Raw genomic sequence first — 21,374 nt, forward strand, 5'->3', positions numbered from 1 at the left:
GCATTAAAAATGTACTTTTATTTTTTAGAGCTAGTGATTACATTTAATAGTGTTTTAAAGATTACGTCTAATGCTCACTTAAAAGTACACTTAAAATCTAAATGTAAAACTACAGAAGTGAGCATGTGCAATTAAACATGCAGCATCAACCATATGTTAATTAAAAAATAAATAAAATCCAAAATCAGCCAAAAAGCGGTAAGTTAAAGTGATATATGCAATAGGTTATAAGTTGTATAGTTAACAAAGGTCTGGCAAAAGGCAGAAAGATTTTCTGGGGGGAAAAAAAGATAATACAGACATCTTACAAGAACATTTAAGAACTAACAAGATGTTGCAGCAGCTTTTCAAACAAGATTTATCAAAGGTGCAGGGGATGGATCTTTGAGATAAGGACCTTAGGAAATAAAAAGAAAAGGAAGGCTTTGAAACTTCAAACATCAAACACAGCAGAACCTATACAATACATCTAAAGAGATGGAATACATGCACTGTAAGGACATGAAGTGTCACCCTAGAAAAAGCCACAATAGAAGAATTATTTATAATGCAGACCTCTGAATTTGATATGCCTGAATAACTAGAAGAATTAATGGTGATAGCCATTGACTCTTCACCGTTTACATCTTAAGCAAAGAGGCTGGGGTGCAGAGGCTGTAGCTCTTGATCAGATGCACAGAGATTTGTCAGAGATAGACAGTGAGGAAGGCAGAAGGGAAAAAGCATCTAATAATGCATGGGTGACAGAAAATGAGAGGAGAGAACAGTCACAACTCTCCAAATGATCCTGTCGATTTGCACTTTCAAACGAATAGCTGTAAATGACATGAACTTAAAGATGGATGAAAGCACATGGAGAAAGCAAAAGAGCAGCAAAAGGAGGCTCGAGTGGCTCTTTTCTTCCTGATTCACTTTGATTTTGATAAACAAGCCCCACCAATCTAGCTGGAACAATACAGCATGTGCACTTTTGCTGTAGGGCTCTCTATCTGTAGCTCTAGTTTGATCATAACTGCAGGAGAGCAGAACACCACGAGGTCTACAAGGTGGAATTCGGAAGCGGTTTGACAGCATCGTATCACCATGCAACCCTGAATCATATTATAACATGGTACAGCCTTGCAAGGCCATGGAGGTGTCAGTGTATGGGAAGCACTTGACAGTACGTGTTTGTGTGGAGAACGCTCTGTTGAACGCCGCCGTGTATACAGGCTCAAGAGATACCACACAGTAATATTTCCCTTCAAGACTGAATTAATGACATATGGTGAAGCGAGAAGATTCATTAGAGTTAATTATGATATAACACAATATCTTTTTGTTTGATCACACAGAGTGGAAGTATTTGTATGAAGCTGTTTTGTTGGTTCCAGAGATAATTTTTCTGCCTTCATTAAAATGGGAAACTGTGAGCCATGAAATTACTGAATGAATTATTGTCATCTGTGCAAATATTTGTGTAATATCAATATGCAAAACCGGATGCAAGAGATAAGTTATTATGATTATTGTGCCATTGTTTTCCACTTTAATTGATTTTTCTCTGCGTGAGTGGGCATCATTAGTGTCAGCTTTTATTCTTAGATCTTTCTCCTACATAGACTTAGGGACGGTCTCATGTTTGTGAGAAACTCGGAGATTACATAAATTTGGACTAATTGCACAAATATTACGCTATTTGTCAAACAGTAAAGTAAGGAACAAATTATATTTCAGTTTGTAGGCTATTGCAGCCATATATACGTGTCGCTGAGAGTGAGAGTTTATCGTGTTTTTTTGCGTATAGTGTTTGATAGTGTTTTCATTCATTACTAACACATTTCTGTATAATATGAGCAAACACTTCCCTCTTGTGGGCAATGGGGTAATGTTTTTCAATCTATCTGTAGTCTATATCACCTGTCTGTGACAGTAATTCAAACCACTATAGCCTATTAAATACCTGAGGAAAGCTGTGTCTGTGTGTTTACGTTCCCAATCAATTCAATTCCAGTTGTTTGATTGGCGCAGTACTTCCTGGACGTAGGCTTACACTACGTATGCCTACGTGAGATCAAAGCTGCTAACCTTGCTTAATGTTTCAGGTTTTGGGAACACTTGTCATGAAACACAAGACGATTAAGGATACTGTTCCGATATCACTCACTCATTCGCTATTTCTTACCGAGTTAGACAGCATTTGGAAAAGGAGGGAACGAAATAGCCTACCATGCGTGGCCTTGCGATGTCACAGAAACTTCTTCACCTTGGCCAATATACAAGGCTGCTTATCTTACATAAGGACATTTGAATATATATATATTAGAAGATAGAAGAGATAGATAGATATATGTATATATATATGTGTGTGTATATATATATATATATATATATATATATATATATATATATATATATATATATATATATGTATGTATGTATGTATGTATGTGTGTATGTATGTATGTATGTATGTATGTATGTATATTTGTTGTTAATATGTAAGTTTTCAGCTTTTGTTCTGATTTGTTTCATGTTTTTTTTTCTATCTCAAAATAAAGTGTATATAAAAGACTTCAAAACATCAAGCAACAGTCAATACAGTCAAAACATTTGAACATTTGTTTACTTATTTACTAAGCCAACTTAGGCTACTTACCTTTACTTTAGGCTAACTAGGCCTACTTACCTATTTTCTTATTTTCTTCTAAGCAAGTTTTTTGCTTGTGTGTGTGTGTGTGTGTGTGTGTGTGTGTGTGTAGCTCAAACATTTTTTATGATGTAGCTACATATTCTACCGGCAGGGTGAAAAGGGGTGCTCAAGAGCAATAAATTGTACAGTAACTCACAGAAAGAAAAAAAATATATTTAATAAAAAAACCGCACCAAAATGGAAGCCTTGTAGGCTCATAAGCCTAACGTTACTAAAGGTAAGCAGCAATAACTTATTTTTCTTTTCTTTATATTTTTTTTTATAATCAAAAATGTTAAAGTTCAAATTTTCACGGGTAAGTTGCATCATCTCTCCACCTTGTTTAGAAGAGTCAAACAGGGTGAGGATAGTAACTTCTTATCCTGGTCAGGTCACATAAATGAGGTCTCTAGGATAAATATATGAAGTAAATTATCTCACTTTCCCTAACAAATTTAGCAAGAATCTAGTATTACTATTGTAAAATATGATAAATGCATGTGTACTTATAAATGCAAGGGCAACCAGCTCTGTACCTGTGAGTATGTTTGAAAGAGGGGGTATGTGGAGAGAATATGAAAGTTTAAGCCCTCTAGCTTGAAAGGAGGGGCTTTTATGGAAGGTCAGCATCAGAAACATCAATCACTCTTCACTTTGTTGCCTACCACGTACTTTCTTTGCTTCTTAAAAAAAAAATCCAGAGAGCTGGAGGCAGAAATTTGAATATGTTTATCTCAAAGGACCCCATCATGCACATATGAGCTTGGCATATTCCTGCTCCATCCTGTCTGCCTATACTGCTTGAAAATGTGCAAAGCCTATGGCACAGTTGCTTTGACCTCTATTAAGGCATTTCCTGCAAGCAAACATTCTGAAATTTCAATATGTTAATTTCAATAAATTCCACCTTCCACCAGCTTCAGGGTAGGATTTAAATCCTCACTGGTAGCATATTCTGGCTTACTTTATTTTACCTTAACCACCAAATGATTTAGAACAGTAGCCTTTGCCCTATAGATTAGATAGGAATCCCTGATAATTTTGGGAGTTGAGGAAATAAATATTACTCAGGTATCATATTAATCCTTTTAAAATGCTCAAATAGGGAGATTAAAGCCACCATCTGAGAAAATTATATATATAATTATATATGGATATAAATGGAAAATTAATTAAATAAGATGAAAACTGAAATAATACCTGTTCAAACTGTCAACAATAATTTTTTAGAGCGGGCTGTAAACTACCCATATTCGATATTTTCTATTAACTAAGACGTTGTAAAGTCATAAATATAGGCTTTATTTCTCATAAAACTGTAATCAAAATAACAAAATGAAGCTGAATTATGATTGTTGTGTCATTCATTTGAAAAAGTTGTCAATCCATGCTACACACCACTAGATGGCAGGCTTTAACTTCACGCTGGATTTTTCTGCTGTATTCAGACAAGACTGGAATAGAATAGCATTGTGCTTTATAGGCTACTTAAAGAAAACTTTGCTAGTGACATGAAGTGCAATGACAAGTGCGTTTTAAGTTTATTAAGTTTCAACACAGATTAATCTATTTGCTTGTTAATATTTAATCATTTTAATTCAGTAAAGATGAAACATAGGCAGCACAATTAGACCGCTATAAATTTGAAAGCTGTTGGTGCAGCCCTCAGTCTGGTTTAACTCTATTCACCCACCTGCTTTGGTCACACTGTTGATTCCATATGTATCAATTTCATTTAATCCATTTGAGAAAGAGTGAATATGCATAAACCCCACAAATGAGACTATTTTAGTTGTGCCGTATAAAGAGCATTTGTCAGTAATACTGTAAACCCTCCTTATGCTTGTGTTATCTAACATTTTATTTCAAGTGTCATTTCAATATACAATATTCAATACAAAATACAATTATGTTTACTTCTGATATGTTCTTGCTTCAGCTTGAGTCTAACTCACTTTCTTGTGATATTTAAAGTAGACAGGGGATGAACTAAAGCTTTTTCTTTAAAGCACTCATTGACAGCACTAGATACAACATCAGCATTTCTTTCTTTTTTTTTCTTCTTTTTTTGATGTAGGAGGAAACACTGTGTTTGCTTCCCCTTCTACAAAGCAGAATTCTCTTTGTGGATCCAGAATGGGGGTTTGGACCTCTACTCCTGTGGTTTTGGCAAATTTGTGGTTCAGCAATCACAAGTGTGCATGTTCTCCGAGCTTAGGTTGATTTGCACTCCTGTGGTTTAAAAGAAAAGTGATTACTGGTATTTATTCTGTTCTTATAACTGTTTATAGGAGAAATAATCTTTCTTAAAAATGTCTTATTTGGGGCTGGTTTAAAGTTTGGATAGACATATGAATTTGCAAATGTAGGGATCAGGCCATTGGAGTGGAGATCTCTCAGTGGAATGTATAATTAGACAGAGGCCTGTGAAGGGAGAGTGGTACTGTAGGCATCTCTCCAGCCCTTAGGCTACCCGCTTCAAAACATTCATAACTCCATCCAGTACGCAGTAGCTGGAACATTCCACATTTATTTGGGTATATGACAGATTTTTTTGACAGATAAGCATATTAAAGGAATAGTTCATCCAAAAATGAAAGTTGCTGAAATATACTCACCCCCAGGACATCTAAAATGAGTTTGTTTCTTCATTGGAACAGATTTCAAGGAATGTACCACTTGCTTACCAACTGATCTTCTGCAGTGAATGGGTGCTGTCAGAATGAGAGTCCAAACAGCTGATAAAAACTTCTCAATAATCCACAAGTAATGCACATGACTCCAGTCCATCAGTTAACGTCTTGTGAAGCAAAAATCTGAAACAACCATCACAAAGGTGTTTTAACTTTTTCAGCGTAGAACATCCTTCCCCTGTTGTTCTCTCTCATCAAAACCACTGGCAGCTTATTTGTTTGGAAATGTTTTGGACTGTTTATGCTTGTAAATGGTGCTCAATCTGTGCATATTTCAGACAAAACTATTTTTGAATGATGGATTTGTTAATGACATACATGCAGCTTTCACTTCACAAGAAGTTCATCGATGGGCTGCAGTCTTGTGGATTATTTGTGGATCATCGTGATGTTTTATCGGCTGTTTGGACTCTCATTCTGACGGCACCCATTCACTCTTGAGGATCCATTGGCAAGCAAGTGATGAAATGCTACATTTCTCCAAATCTGACGATTGCCTGACCAGTTTTATGTTATTTTTTAGTTTGGTGAACTATTTCTTTAATAAAACATAATATTAGTTGAGCAACAATATAAAGGTTAGAGATTATGGCACTAATATATTTGATTAAACTAATTATTTTAAATATGTTTGTGACCTGTCTGTGCTGTCTGTATCTTTGCCGAGTGCAAGCTGTAACTATGTTTTAAATTGCTTAATATCTCTGCAAAAGGAATAGCTTCAAAGAATGTTTGAGGTTGACGCCTCGCGTCCTTCCTTATAAGCTTAGGCTAAATCTCACAGTTGTCATGCCTGATACAAATTTGACGCATGCAGCCGGAGCAGACGAATAAAACCAACTAATGAATTGTCATTCGAGACTCATGATATGACAAATACACACTGGAGACCTGTGGCTGTTACTAATCCAGTCTGCCGAATCTGAACCAAAAGAAGAGCCGCTTCGGTTTAATGTGTCTCATTCATTTTCAGTGGATGTCTCAATAAAGCACTAATGCTCACAGTGTGACTTGTGATAAAAGCTCTTACGGGAAATAAGGAGCTATTCTTTTCGTTGCCCTTGACTAGCGAACAATAGAGGCTGCATTGTGGAGAGAAGGTCAGGTTGTGTAGCAGGTAGTGTCTGTGGCAGGTAACCTGGATGGAGCATGGGGCTTTTGTCTGTGTCTGGCTCTCTGTCTGGACTCCCATGGCACTCGGTTGCCCCCTACCCCTCTACAGCAGTGACTGGATACATCCTATTAGGATGCAGCTCTCATTCACTGCCTCAGCTCACTGGTTGGAGAGAGAAAACCATCATTTCGGTTCATTTTCGTAAGGTATGTCCTGTGTAGAAATGTCTCAGTATGTCTTTAAAAAAAACAAAAAAACAAGCAAGACAACAAAGATATTTAACTTTTATTCCTTTATTGAACAGAGTCTGGTCAAAAGCATTTTACAAGAAATAAAAGAGCGCATTTCTTTTGCATTCTGTGTGTGTGTGAGAGAAGCAGAGCTAGAGAAAAAGACAGAGAGAGTTTCAACAGTTTTATAATGCATCTAATAGAGTGTGTCTGGTTGTACTTGGCAGTCGCTGTGGCAGCCCGGGAACTCATTGACCTCTCAGCTCATCTGCACGGAGATGTGCTAAGTCTGAGGAGCTTTTGCTTAAACATCACCGGCTGCCTGCAAATGAAACACACGGCACAGTTTCAGCAACAATCGCACATATACATCATTTCAAATGGCCCTGTGGTATTTCAGTTCGAGCCGAAACCACACATTCACCATCTTATTAGAGGGTTTTAGAGATTGGCGCTCGACTCATCTGCGGTAAACCTACATATCGGCCATAAATAACGGCTTCATTTCCATATGAGGCACAATATGCACAGTTTTTCGCTAACAGAGAGAAATGACGGTCAGCATTCCGTGAAAATACCCCTACAATTATAGTGAAGTTAAAGCTCAGTATATGAGACATGCAGTGAGGTTTTCCTGCATTGAAGGATTATTTAGCCCGTTTTAAGAAAACGTCAGCAAAATGTGACCTGGTGGCTAAGAAAGTGCAGACAAACTTAATCATAGGATATTGTGTATTCAAGTCAAATAGTGTCCGTGCACATCGTGTCTGCTCAGTAGCTTACGGACATGAGGGCTACTGCCTTTGGGAGACAGGCTGCTAAGAGAAAGTGACCTTGGTGGTGCCGATACAAATAATGCCATGGTGCACCACGTTGTCGCTTGCGAGCTGAAATATGGGTGCACAGGGATTGGGTTGTCATGGCAACTCCTACAAAGCAATGCAGTAGAGGGCGCCAAGTAGACGGAACAGAGTTGAAGAGGGACAATGGGAGATTTGGAGCCAGAATATCATTTGCATCAGTTACAGACTGGATCCAAATGACGACACTAAAGTGAATCTCACAGAGGCTAATGGCTGTCTGACGGCGCATAGTTAAGATTAGCCGGAAAAGATCATAAAATATATTTATATCTTTGCCTTGCAACAGCATATTTTCAAGAGATTGTTACAATTGTTCAATAAATGTGAAAATGAAAGGAAAATGTTGTCATCTGTAGCGGATTCAAAGCAATGGCGGCAGGTCTCTCAAAGATGGAGTGAGTTTTCAGGTGACTGTCTGGGCGCCTGCCGCAGTGTCTGAAAAACCCAGACATCAGCCAACTCTGATCACCCCCCAAGTGTGTGCCTGCAAATACGTGTGTGTATGTGATAGAATAAAAGGGGGAAAGGCGGATAGAAAAGAGCTGCGAACGGATGAAAGAAGCGGATGTGTCCTTATTTGACTCTCATTTAGTAAATGGGGACAATAGCTTAAACCTCAAGCATCTTTCTTGCAATGTCTGTCAAGAAATTCAGTCACTTTGAGCCCTTCCTTGACCTCCATGGGAGTACATATTTAATGCATCACTTAAATTGGGAAGAAATCGTGCCAGCTCTGCACTATAGAAATTACCCGCAATTCATGACTCATACTGTTACTGCCTTTGCTGGTAAATCACTGTAAAAGTCCACAATCAACATCTTTTATTCAATTTGTAATTCCAAATAAATCAGTTTGTGATTTCCAAAGAAAATGGTCCATCAGGCCTCATGATTTACTGCCAATTCCTTCCCCATTTTGATTTGTAATTTTCACAGTACATAGTAAAGAGCACACTCTACAGTTTCATAAACCACTCACCATCTTATTACCAATATCCAGCAAGCTGTAAACTATCAAGTATAAGTTTTTCACTTTGAAACCCTCTGAATAGAAACCCAAAAGTACGTAACTTCTAAGAAAAGTCCTCTTTCCAATGTCTTATTTGACTCACACACAGTGGCTGGTTTTTAGTGGGCATGCGCAGTAGGCCGAGTGACTTCAGGCTTACTGTGCCATGCCTGACTGTTTTGTATTCATGGTGGATGACTATCTCGCTACTGTTGCTGGGGGCTCTGTGGAGCAAGCACCTATTAGCTGGAAAACTGCCACGGCTTGGAGTGAAGTTTAATAAATATATAAAACCATACAGTGGGTAATTGGATGGTTAGCGTCAGAGGACAATCAATTTTGTTGAGGTTGCATTTTTAGACGCTTCTCTTTTCTTCTCTAACTCATTCCAGAGAGCCAGGGGTTTAAAAAAACTGACAAAAATGGATCAAGAGTAAATCTGAGTGATGTAATCATATATAATAATTACTGTATATATATTTATTTTTCTTGCTTATTAATAGTAAAATCTTACTAAGCCAGTGGCTTTATAATTGCTCCTCCACAATAAATGTAGGCTAATGCAAATGAAAAAGCAGGTACTGTAATAGAGAATTATTCATATGAATTCAATATGAAGCAGGCAGGCATTCTGCAGAATTATACTAGTCATCTATAAATGGTTTGAAGACTCGCTCACAGCTGTCATAAACCCAAGCAATGACATCTTGAAGCAAAGCAATTATCCTCAGACCTGGAGTCTGATGGGAAACTCTATCAACGAGTAAAATATTTGAGTGATGGTAATAAATCCCACCTGCTCCTTAGATAAAAAATGCATTTCTAATCCTCCTTCATTGTTCACAGACAGCACATGGGCCGTAATGGAATATACTGACCTTTTCAACCTTTTATTTCCATTGTACGTCTCTTGCCTCCGTGATAATTCCATAATAAAGGAGCCAACCTGCTTTTAATTAATCTGGCAGAGAACTTCTTCGAAAAAATTATTGAAACCAGAATTTGCCCTCCCTACACTCTTGACAATCTCCGTCTCTGCCAATATACTGTAATAGTAACCATATGCCCAGCAGGAAGCAAACCAAATGCATTACCTACGTATTAAATTCCCAGTAAATTGTCTTTTTGATACGCCTTTTAATGCATTATCTGTGCTTGTGAAAGAGCCACAAGATACACCTTGGTTTACCAAAACTACATATAAGAAACCTGTACATTTGGCTGCATTTAATTAGACTTTTACTATAGTATTGTAATAAATTGATGCTCTCATCTGAGAGTTTGTTAGATGAAAAACCACCTAATCAGACACCTTAGCTGCCAGATGTGTGGTATTCCCTGATTTACAAACCAGTTGTGCTTTAAGTTGATTAAAGTGTCTGAAATGTTATGTCAAGTTATGTCATGTCGAGTTCAGAGTTTAAAATACTGAAATAGCCTGTGGGATATTCCCATTCTAAACCCCGGGTTAATATAATCCCAGGATCAGTTGTTTCACTTGTTGGTTATTTTCATACAATATATTTGGAAAATAAACATTAACATTCCTATTTGCAAAATCAAAACAGAACCTGTGATAAGGACAGCACGTGAACCTGTTTAACCCATGCAAATGCCACATAAACTGCTATAAAATCTTTTACAAACTACATAAACTACAAGAATATACAATAATTTGTAGACCGAGAGTATACATTTCCCCCCTCAAATGCTTAAACTCTGACTGTTAACTGACTGTTTAAATATCATGAATATTTAATGAGTTAAGCAGTGAAGCAATTTATGATTGGTTGTGTGATGATAAACTAATCTCAATACAAGAGCACAGCATTGTTTTACCTAGTATACTTTTTGGCACACAATAGAGGGTTAGCATAACAAAATCCCAGTTAACCCTGCTCTAACCTAGGGGTTAACAGTCGTGCTAACTCTCTTTCAAAAACAGAAGTGAAAAACGCTCTACCCAGGGCTAAAAGTGGCATTAAGCGCAGTGTGAAAAGCCTGTATTCATAACACAGTGTGATTAATATTTGCTAAGTAAACAAACAGACTGTTGCACATGCTCATTTGACTTTGTGGGAGAGAGTTTTTTGGAGAGGTGCTAAAGCCCTCCACCTGTCTCCCAAGCTCCTGACCCGTGATTTTGAAAGAAGAACTCACGAGTTAGGGTCTCAGGGAACAAGAGGAGGGCAGCCATAACCAGCTATGCCTATCCCTTTTCTTTCATTAGAGCTGAACTCAGCAGCTCCTGCACTGCCATAAGTTTGTGTCTGACTGCGTCACATCTGCTTTGTGTCCTACAGCATCAGTGCGAAAAGACATTTGGGGGCACAAGCCGGAAAATGTCGCAAATAAAATACAAAGACGTTTGTGCGAATATGCATGAGATGCAAGCAAAATAACAATAGGATGGTGGGGTTGAAAAGAAGAATGGAACGGCAAAGAGCTAAATGACAACTTGTGAGACTTCTTTCCTCTTTTTCAGATTGGACTTTCGATAGACAAATGCCCTCTGCTCTGCAGTCTTTGTGTGTGGAGAGGAAACACATCCCCTCCCCACCTCCATCTCAGAGCCAGACGGTCAGTCCTTCCTCTTTGTTGTCTTCTCTAAGTTATGATGGACTTGCAATTCCGCAGACATCCAGTAGAGACTCAAGGTGCCTCGTCCACATCACAGGTAGGACAAAGCGACCTTGCATTGCAGTAATATACATCAAACAATAGCTTTAGACAGAGAAAAATCCCCAGCGTAAGTCTGCGATACTTTCAAATAGGCTGCATCGAACACTCAAACCCGATTGCGACTACACCGCACCTCAAGACAAAGATGTAAGTTGGTTATTTGGAAACACGACTAGTTGGCAAAAACATACAGATGCCATACCCACCCCCTCTTTTACCTCTTCTGCCACTATTCAGTACGCTTAATGAAATCTTTCCCATCTGTGGTGGCAATTCAGTTGCTCACCCCAGCCAAAACATTAGTGATGTTATTCCCCTCACCTCTCCCGGCTCCTCCCCCAATCTCCTCCCGCCCCCCACACCTCTGCCCTGTGTCCTCCCCCAAGGCGGACGAAGGGGGGAACGGACCGAGGTGATGCTCCTGGGAATGAGTAGATTATTATCGGCATTCGCAATTTACCTCTGGCTTTCCGAACAAACGAGACGCCTTCGCCGCCACCATCCATCTCTGAAGAAGAGAAAGAAATTAGATTTGGAGGTGAAGAAGGGAAGAGCCGGGTGCTGAATCCGATGCAGACTGGTCTTCGAAAGGGGGGCGGGGGCGGACTGGAAGGCGCAGGTTATTCCCGCCCAGGCGTTCTCTGCCATTGGCTTACGGGAGACATCCATCACCCTGTCCCGCAGTGGCAGGAGGCTGCGCCGCATGAGTGAGATGACTGCACAAGGCAAATGGCCGGTGGCAGAAAAGTGGAGCTGAAAATCTAAAGAAAGACCTCAGAAACTCCATATCTTCCCGACAGCCGACCCAGTCATCAACACTGTCCTGGCTCAGTGGACGCAAACCTTAATTGACTGAGAAGAGCAAAAAACCTTTCGCACAAACTATTCTGTGGTTTTTATCTGGGTCAATCTCTGATATATTCTTTAGGAAATTAACTATTAAGTAATTATTTACACCACTGCTGATAGCATGTTATGAGTATATGCCTAATGATTAATTTATCATTAAATACATTGAACATTATAGCGCAAACACTTCAAATGGCAGAGAGGTTGCGTGTAACAGAATAATGACTTGCAGAACAGCATATCCTGTGGTTCAGTTCATTCCCCGTATCCTTAACACTCCTGCCTTATGCAAGCATCCTTAGAGAAGCGCAGTGCTCTGAATGTCAGTATGTAATCTTCACTGCACCAGAAGGAACACAGTCATTTCTACAGCAACACATAATTCAAGTCCAAGTCCGCTTATACTCCAGACTGCAGACACTGGAGACTCTGCAGGGCCAAGGGACTTTTAAACCAAATGAAATCAATGTGGGCCCTAAACTAGTGTCTGTAATCAATCAAGTCTATTACAGCCTTTGCCTCAGTGTCTGGACACTGCTGACCCCCACTTTCACCTTTGGACATTAAGGATGCAACGAATACATTTCCAGCCCCACAAAGCTTGTTAGTCCTTGTGCAGTTGAGTGTTATACAAAACCATTAAATTAATGTACTCTTTAAACACTGTATCAGTATCGTGCAACATTCAGAATATAAGAACTGGCTTACTTTTTATTCATCATCCATCTATAAAACGATCAAAGCTTTTTAAACATTTTTCAGAACTTTCAAACAAGCCTTGACAAATTTGCTTGTCTAGTTAAAAATTAGTCATTCCCAATGCATTCTCAAACTTTTCTAACATTTCTTCTCTGCAAACTTCTGCAAGACCATGATATCTGTCTTGTAAAATTTCAGTTGAGATTGACTATTATGACCAACATTAATGTGTAAACATTAATAACTATCATGTCTTGTCACACCAAATGACGGCCTACTCTATCGACGCTGTCCATGCCCCTTGCGCTCAATGCTATTGATTTCTCTTCGGGGTCAAAGGGCAAGCCTGCATTGATCCACAAGGCTCTCTGACAGCACCGAAAGGACCAGCTCCAGACAAATCGATGACACCTCAGTGCACCACGTATACATTATAGTTATTTACTGGACATGAAGCAAAAGCAAGCTTTATCACTTGTCTGTCAGGTCAGCAGAGCTAAACAAAATTCATAGTAGAGCTTCAAAGAAAAATCAGTTTGGCTCGTGAAACAGATGAGTGAAAAACTTCCCCTCATGGAAACTTGTTGGGTTGCCATTGAAATTATGAGTGAAGGTCAACTGCTTTCTTGTGGTTTTATGAGACAAATGGACTGAGATGTAGACAAATATAGAATCAATTCTGTTAACCCTTAAGTCGAAATATATGAATCTCATACTAGTGCAAGCATAGATGCATGAAATGAACTGTAAAAACAAGGAAGCTAACAATAGGCCTTGGTTTTGAAAGCATTTGTAAGAGATAAAACATTCTATTTCAGAATAATTATTTTTTTACTTAGCATAAACATAATCCTCGATGACTGGCAAGGTTATGCACAAATCTCTAATTCTATTCAATACTATTGAAAGGATATATAGAAGTCCATCTCTCAGACACACTCAGTTAATTCAAATGCTCATTCCAAATAAAAATGCATTACATCACATTACTTTATTTGCTTTAGGATATTTATAAAATTTGACAAAGTCTCAAAAAAAAAATGTTTAGTTTCGTTTATGTTGATCGGTGGCTTGTGTGCTCCAAGGAAAGCTAGAAGGTTGTACAGTTAACTCCCAGGGCAAAATTCTAAACCATACAACCTACTACCTCAGCCTGGATGCACACAGTCTCGGTTGCTGTCATCCCTTTAGAAGACGTTTACATAAACGTCAACCGATAATAAATTTCAATAGGCAAGTCTGAGCAACTTCGATGCCTGGCTAGCAAGGAAAAGAGTGCAATATGTACAGAAAAAGCAAAAGTAGGCTGGCTTTACATGTTGGACGACTTTCTACCACAGAGACAGAGACCCATAGAAACGAGCTTGTGCCATCAAACTTATCACAAGATCGGATCTACGGGTTAATGACAAGTGGCTGCTCATTTGCTCATGGACTTGGAAAAACACTACAGTGATTGTCCTACACTATTTAGAGACATAAAGGTTTATGTTAATATCTGGCACATCAATGTTTGACCTCCACAAGATCTGCATTGCAAACTAATTTTATATAAATATACAAATTTGTATTTGAGTACATTTTACAAGAAAATGAAATATACAAACTACTCTTTTGTGATGTAGGCAAAAGTATGAGCCACTACGAGAAAATATCTTTCAGACTTTTTTTTTTTTTTTTTACGCAAATGCTAAATGCATATAAGAACATGAATAAGAAAATATCTGTTTTATTACCTGAGCGCAAAAAAAAAAGAACTACATGAAAAAAAATGCCATTAAAATCATAATAATAATTAATAATAATGCACTTTTATTAAAATGCCCAATACAGAAAAGCACATCATTATTTTGATGTTAGGCCAATAATAGCTAAATAGATGAGATTAGAATTTTATACTATTTTGTTATAATAAATAAATAAGGACTACAATAAAATCTATATTTTTAAATGCTACGCACCACAACCTTATGACAGAAAGAGATTTAAAAAAATATTTTTTTTTGAACTCCAATATCAGCCTATTACATATCCAAAAGGAGATAATAACAAAACTGTAACTAGCATAAGTAACTCTTATTTTACGTATTGTGCATTTCTTGCTTAAGAGAAAATAAATCTACCTACATCCCTATAAATGTAAAACAGTTATGATGGTTGGGGTTGGGGAGTTTGTTTGAAGCAAGAGCTAAACTTTGTTCACAGAAATGGCTTCACTGAAAAAAAAAAGTAGGTAGCTCAACAGATCATGTTCCCCACTAAAATCTTTGACAAGTTCAGTGATTGATAACACAGAACTCTTGCCTAGTCCAAAACCTCAACAGCCTTTCCCACTCATGAGTCACTGAGGTAATCTTGCTCTTTCAAAAATGAGAAAGAGCAAGAAAATTCAAATGCCGGCACGCCCTGGACTGTCAAACTCAGTTCTGTGAGGAAAAGACTTCTCGCGTGCATCTTAGCATTACTTTTAGTAACCCTAACTACACCACAGTTAGCTACTAATCCTAAACATCAAACAGCATTGTAATGACAGTCTAAAGACTCACTAAGTACAGTATCAGTTTCATTACCTCTTGACCTCTCGCTTGACTGACAGCTTTTGTGAAGCCAAAATTGTATGGGCGCACAGTGGTAGACAATGTTGGGCTTGGAATGAAAAATTTACAATCACCATCTGAGCTCTTTACTGTTTTCCATAACAAAACATGACAAACTGAAAACATCTTCCACTGAAACGGCCATGTTAGGTCAAACATGGCTCTTTGATTTTGTGGTCAGCTTCCAAGTGCAACCTTGCCCATGTGCTGGTTCACATTACCAGTAAATTTAAATGGAGCATGGTGAATAGGAACCAAGCTATGAGGCTTTGCAAATAGAAAATGTGGACATGTCGGAATATACCAGCCATAAAAAAACATTTCATGCCCCCACACTGCAAAGAAAAACATTAATGGTCAACATGTATATATCTATGAGAGAATACAAAAAGATCTGTTTACCCTTTTTGATAATTCTTCAGTGAGAGTATTATTTCGCAGTTTTGACAGTTAAAAGGACGGTTCAATCTCTGTCATTGTTTACTAATCCTGATGCCTTTCCACAGCATATGAGTTTCTTATTCTTGAGAACCCAAATATAGCAGGGCCTGTAAAGCTCCAAAAAGGACAATATGTTCTTTAAAAGTATCATTATTTTACATTAGAGCAAGGGGAAACATGATTAAAAGTACACCTTTAATGCAGCGCAAGTTGTTTTGAACAAAAGCCAAATGCAAAAAATAAAAAATCACTCCGAAATTGCTAGTAAATTTTTACAAATAATTACAAAGAAATGGCAAGTCATTTAATTAAATGCCCAATTTTTAAGTGTAACAACTGGAATAGATGGCAATTTTAAGGGATGGTTCACTCAAAAATGAAATAATGACATTAATTACTCACCCTTTTGTCGTTCCAAACCCATAAGACCTTCGTTCATCTTTGGAAAACAAATGAAGATGGTTTATAATGAAATTCAAGAGCTTTCTAACTCATAGATAGCACCATTTAAGGCCCAGAAAGATAGCAAGGTCATCGTTAAAACAGTCCATCAAATCAAATCATCAAAAATATCTTCATCTGTGTTCTGAAGATGAAGATGAACGGGTGTCTTACAGGTCTGAAACCACATGAGGGTGAGTAATTAATTACACCATTTTCATTTTTGGGTGAACTCTCCCTTTAAGTCATTAATCATTTGTGGCCTTTTCCTCAAAGCTAGCTTATGGCTTCAGAAGACCTGGAAAATTTGTCAAGCTCAAAAAAACGTCTAAAAGCACCATAAAATGGCCCCCTTTTGCCATTTTTTAAATGCTGGAAAGCCGCTAGTCACCATTTACTTTTATTACATGGAAATGCACAACATGAACATTTCACTAAACAACCATTTTTTTGTCACACATAATTACATTACTCTTGGAACGACATGGAACGATGGCAGAATTTCATAGTTAATCTTTCTAAATGTACTTGCATAAAAGTTTATTTCACCTCGCCAGTTCCATTCCTTGTAAACATAAAGATTAGCCTAGAATGTGACAAATCCTAGTTAATTTATGAAGAATATTTCCATTTATCATAGATTCCATCCCTTAGCAGATTTGTACCGTCTGACCTGTGAGAATGGAAACCTAGACTGATCGATTAGCTTTATCCCAAGCATTAACAAAATTAATGAAAGCAAGGACAGATAGGGATTGCTGTGGCAGTTTATCTGAAAAAGGGAGATATTTTTGGCTACAGACGAACTGTTTGTGCACACGTGAAGTGAACTCAATGGTGCCATTAGTCTTAAACAAGCAAATGCTAGCAGCAGCTGAGTGGGGCCCCTCACGTGCCATTTGGCTACAAGACAGTGTTACATGCATTGAGGAGTCACTCAGTTCATAGCAATTACTCAAACATATGACAGGACTCATGACTCACACACTGCACCGCATTTTGCTGAGTGAAAACAAGACGGGTCTGAATCTTATTAAAGTCACAGAGAAAACTCAGATCCACCACACTTCTCACTGCAACTCTCCAGACCTGACCAAAAAAGGTTTACAAAGACAACCCTTGCCATAATGCGACTGAATTCTCCAGCTGTTTGGAGATAATATTTTCACTGAAAGCAGGAAAAAAAGCTTGTGCTTTCAATTATTCAATTAAAGCTCCTTTGCATTAATGGAGGTTAGTCATGATCCATAGTGGTCAATATCTAGTTAGTAGTTCACCAGAAATATGAATTTGGCCTTCACCTGTCTCATCAAACTTGTTTTATTGAATATTCCTTTTTGCCAACTTGTAAATAATCCATCAAAAAGTGAAGATCAACTAATGACTGAATCATTCTAAAATATATTAGGCAAAAAAAATCTAGTTTGAAGTTTAGCCAACTGCATTGAGCCAACTTATTTTAGCTTAAGACGAATTGGAAATAGGTTAAGGGAAGTGCTTCTCTGTAATAATTCATTGGCAATTTTAACAGCATCATGCACCTGTGTGTGGTTGTACAGGAGGAAGATATGGCCCATGGCACACAAAGACTACTGACAAGCAGTGCACTTTTCCAGATGTAGAGATGTCAACTCCCTCTCTTGCTTGATGAATAGTCAAATCTTAACTCAGACTCGATGTACAGCAACAGGAGGTAGATATCCATGACATGCTTATAGGGGCTGGAAACCTAAAAATACTGGAACTAAACTCACAAGCCCATTTCTTAGTAGGGAATCAAACTCCAGTGTAGTTTGACTCCTGAACAAATGACTCTTATGAACCGGTTCGTTTTCATGAATTGAACACATACAGCTCACTATGAGATCTCAGTTAGTAGTTCCTGACTATTGTTTATATCACAATGTGAAGTTGAAAAAGACTGTGAAAAGTTATTATTAACTATATATATGTATATACGTAGTTATAACATTTCTTACATTTTAAATAAGGTAACTTGTTATCTGTTATCTATCATTATTTCCAAAGTAACCTTCCCAACACTTACTGTTGGTAATGACTTTCAAAGTTGTAAATAAAGCAAAGATTTGTATTTGAGTACATTTTACAAGAAAATAGGTTTAGGGAAAGTTTTTTTTTTAGGGAAGTTGTGGCCTAGTTGTTCGAGAGTTTGACTCCTAACCCTAGGGTTGTGGGTTTGAGTCTCGAGCCAGCAATACCACGAATTAGGTGCCCTTGAGCAAGGTACTGAACCCCCAACTGCTCCCTGGGTGCCGCAGCATAAATGGCTGCCCACTGCTCCGGGTGTGTGTTCACAGTGTGTGTGTGTTCACTGCTCTGTGTGTGTGCACTTTGGATAGGTTAAATGCAGAGCAATAATTCTGAGTATGGGTCACCATACTTGTTGGCTGTATGTCACGTCACTTAAAAAAAAAAAATAATATTTCAGCCTTTCTACTTCAAAATTTCACTGTAACTTCAATGTGTATCTTGCTGTTTCTTTGCATTTGTAAAATTTTGTTGGGGTTTCTATGTTAAATAATTTAAAAGTTGTCTCAAACACAGAAAAAAAATGTTAAAATACTTCAAAATTCTGTCCAACACCTGCGTTTCTTGTCTCGCTACCCTTCACTCACCCATCCATTTGTGTCAATTTTAAGCAATTATTGCTTTGATAGATGACTGGATGAGCTGAGGCTATGAGCCCGAGGCGTGCATGGGAAAGGTCTTTTGTCAGCCCCTGTGGAAAGGGACCTGATAGCACTAGTTTGAATCAAGTAGAGATTTGCTGGGAGAGGTGCCAAGAAAATGACTTTGTTTGACCCAGCTGCCAATCAATCTCCTCGCACAGTGCCAGACTAAACACGCTCAGTATTTTAGCGGGACTTGTTGGCGGCAGTTGCCGGATGATTGAGGGGAAAACTGGGATCCTATTCAGGGAGAGATACATGAAGCAGCAGTAAACACACTCGCCCCAGTGTCTGCGGATACATGTCTGCAAAATAGTAGGAAGTCTGCAAAAGTTACATTTGGCCTGCAAGCTGGTCATCACAAAGAGATTTCCGTATTTATAATATCATTTGTTTGAAGTGTCATGGCCATGTCTGAAGACATCAATGTGAACTATTATAGAAAGATAAACGTTTTTTTTGTCATGTTCATTTATTCTTCTATTATAACAACCTTGTATAAATATATAAATATTCTGACAGCTAAAGCTAAACTGGCTATACATACAACACATACAGTCATTAGATTATGTAGTAAGGCAGAGTAGTTAATTTATTAAATAACAAATGCATTTAATTTCCATCGATCAATCAACATATAGTACAGAAATGATTTCAAGTTTTCAAACCTGAGGCAGCCAGCTTTCCTTTAATTTAACAAATATATATCTCAAAAGTGTTGAGGCCAATGCGATGTAAGTATATCTAAATATATGTGTGGGGGGGGGGGGGGGGGGGGATAAATTCTCACCATATAAAAGAATACTGTCAAGCAGAACATTAGATGATTATGAAAAACATCAATACTTTATGAATTTCAAATGATCTGGACTTGAAAATAAGCATCAATATGGCTAAATAAGGCATTATTTAAGGATCAATGCGAGCAAAAAGCTTGTGAAAGCATTCATTGCAATTCCCTTAAAAAAGAAATATCAGTTGAATTACTTACTTTATTTTTCTTGTCTGTAGATCAGATGACGAAATGCAAATGAACTAAAATAATACAAACTGCAATCTGCACTGAAATTTTGGTCCTCTATCTCTCCATTTCTCTCTGTCTTTCAGTTCATCACGGACCAAGCAGTATTGGTCTTCATCTTGAAATGATAAAAACTTAATATAGAAAACTGACTCTTTGTTTCTAAATATTTCAAGTTGTATTGAAGTTGCAAAAGTCTGGAAATTTCATAAGATTGAGCCAGACTAATGTTCACAACTCAGTTGAAAATTCCCTCCATTTCATTAAAAATGAAAATTCCCTCCATTACATTCAATTACTATATTCCGGGAGCTGGATAAAAAAAAAAAAAAAAAAGTGAAGTGACATTCAGCCAAGTATGGTGACCCATACTCAGAATTTGTGCTCTGCATTTAACCCATCCGAAATGCACACACACAGAGCAGTGAACACACACACACACTGTGAGCACACACCCGGAGCAGTGGGCAGCCATTTATGCTGCGGCGCCCGGGGAGCAGTTGGGGGTTCAATGCCTTGCTCAAGGGCACCTAAGTCGTGGTATTGAAGGTGGAGAGAGAACTGTACATGCACTCCCCCCCACCCACAATTCCGTCCGGCCCGAGACTAGAACCCACAACCCTTCGATTGGGAGTCCAACCCTCTAACCATTAGGCCATGACTTCCCCAATGTCACATGATCCAGTACCAATGACTCAGTAACAAACAATATCAAACAGACCGGCCAAAATAAACAAAGCCAAAGCTGATCAAACAAGAATATTTGTAATCCAACATTAAAAACTCAAAATTGAATCAAAAGGCTCAAATCCATGTTGCTGCATTCACAAATATATATTTATTTCGAATCTGATTTTATGGCAACACAACATTTGTTTATATATATATAAAACTTTTTACAAAAGTTTCATTGAAGCAACAAAACATATAATTAAAATGTATTATTATCAGACTAAATCTCATAGGCCAAACCGAATGCCAAATGATTAACATGACAGCCTGAATATAAATAACAAACATTTTGGAAATTCATTAAAAACAGCAGATATGTGATTTGCATGAAACACGTCCGGAGAAACATATCACCAAGTAAACATTTGAAAAATAGTTCTTGATAAGTAATTTTCTGAACCTAAGGTCCTGCAGAACTGCTTAAAAAATAAAAATAAATATGCAATGCAACCTGCATGCTTAGTTTCTAAAAAGTGGAATGACTCATGAACACCATTATCCCTTGGCCTCTAGATCCATTCAAGATCATAGCAGATGAAAATATCCATTCATTCAGATTCTGAACAGCAATGCTGTTATTGCCGCAGGCTGCTCTCACTAAAGAGCACCTTAGTGTGAGGCTGCAATAAAGAATAATGACCA

General features: G+C 37.9%; 1 protein-coding gene across 1 annotated transcript in view; it reads right to left on the bottom strand.

The window, feature by feature from the left end:
• Window positions 1-6,753: 6,753 nt before the first annotated feature.
• Window positions 6,754-21,374, bottom strand: part of zgc:153372 (uncharacterized protein LOC767695 homolog) — a 40,969-nt gene continuing 26,348 nt past the window's right edge. The window contains exon 11 of the mRNA XM_052576512.1: window positions 6,754-7,030. The gene's annotated coding sequence lies outside the window, so the exon portion shown is untranslated. The remainder of the gene's footprint in view (window positions 7,031-21,374) is intronic.

This window comes from Carassius gibelio, chromosome B15 (assembly GCF_023724105.1).
Source record: "Carassius gibelio isolate Cgi1373 ecotype wild population from Czech Republic chromosome B15, carGib1.2-hapl.c, whole genome shotgun sequence".
NCBI classification, from domain to species: Eukaryota; Metazoa; Chordata; class Actinopteri; order Cypriniformes; family Cyprinidae; genus Carassius; species Carassius gibelio.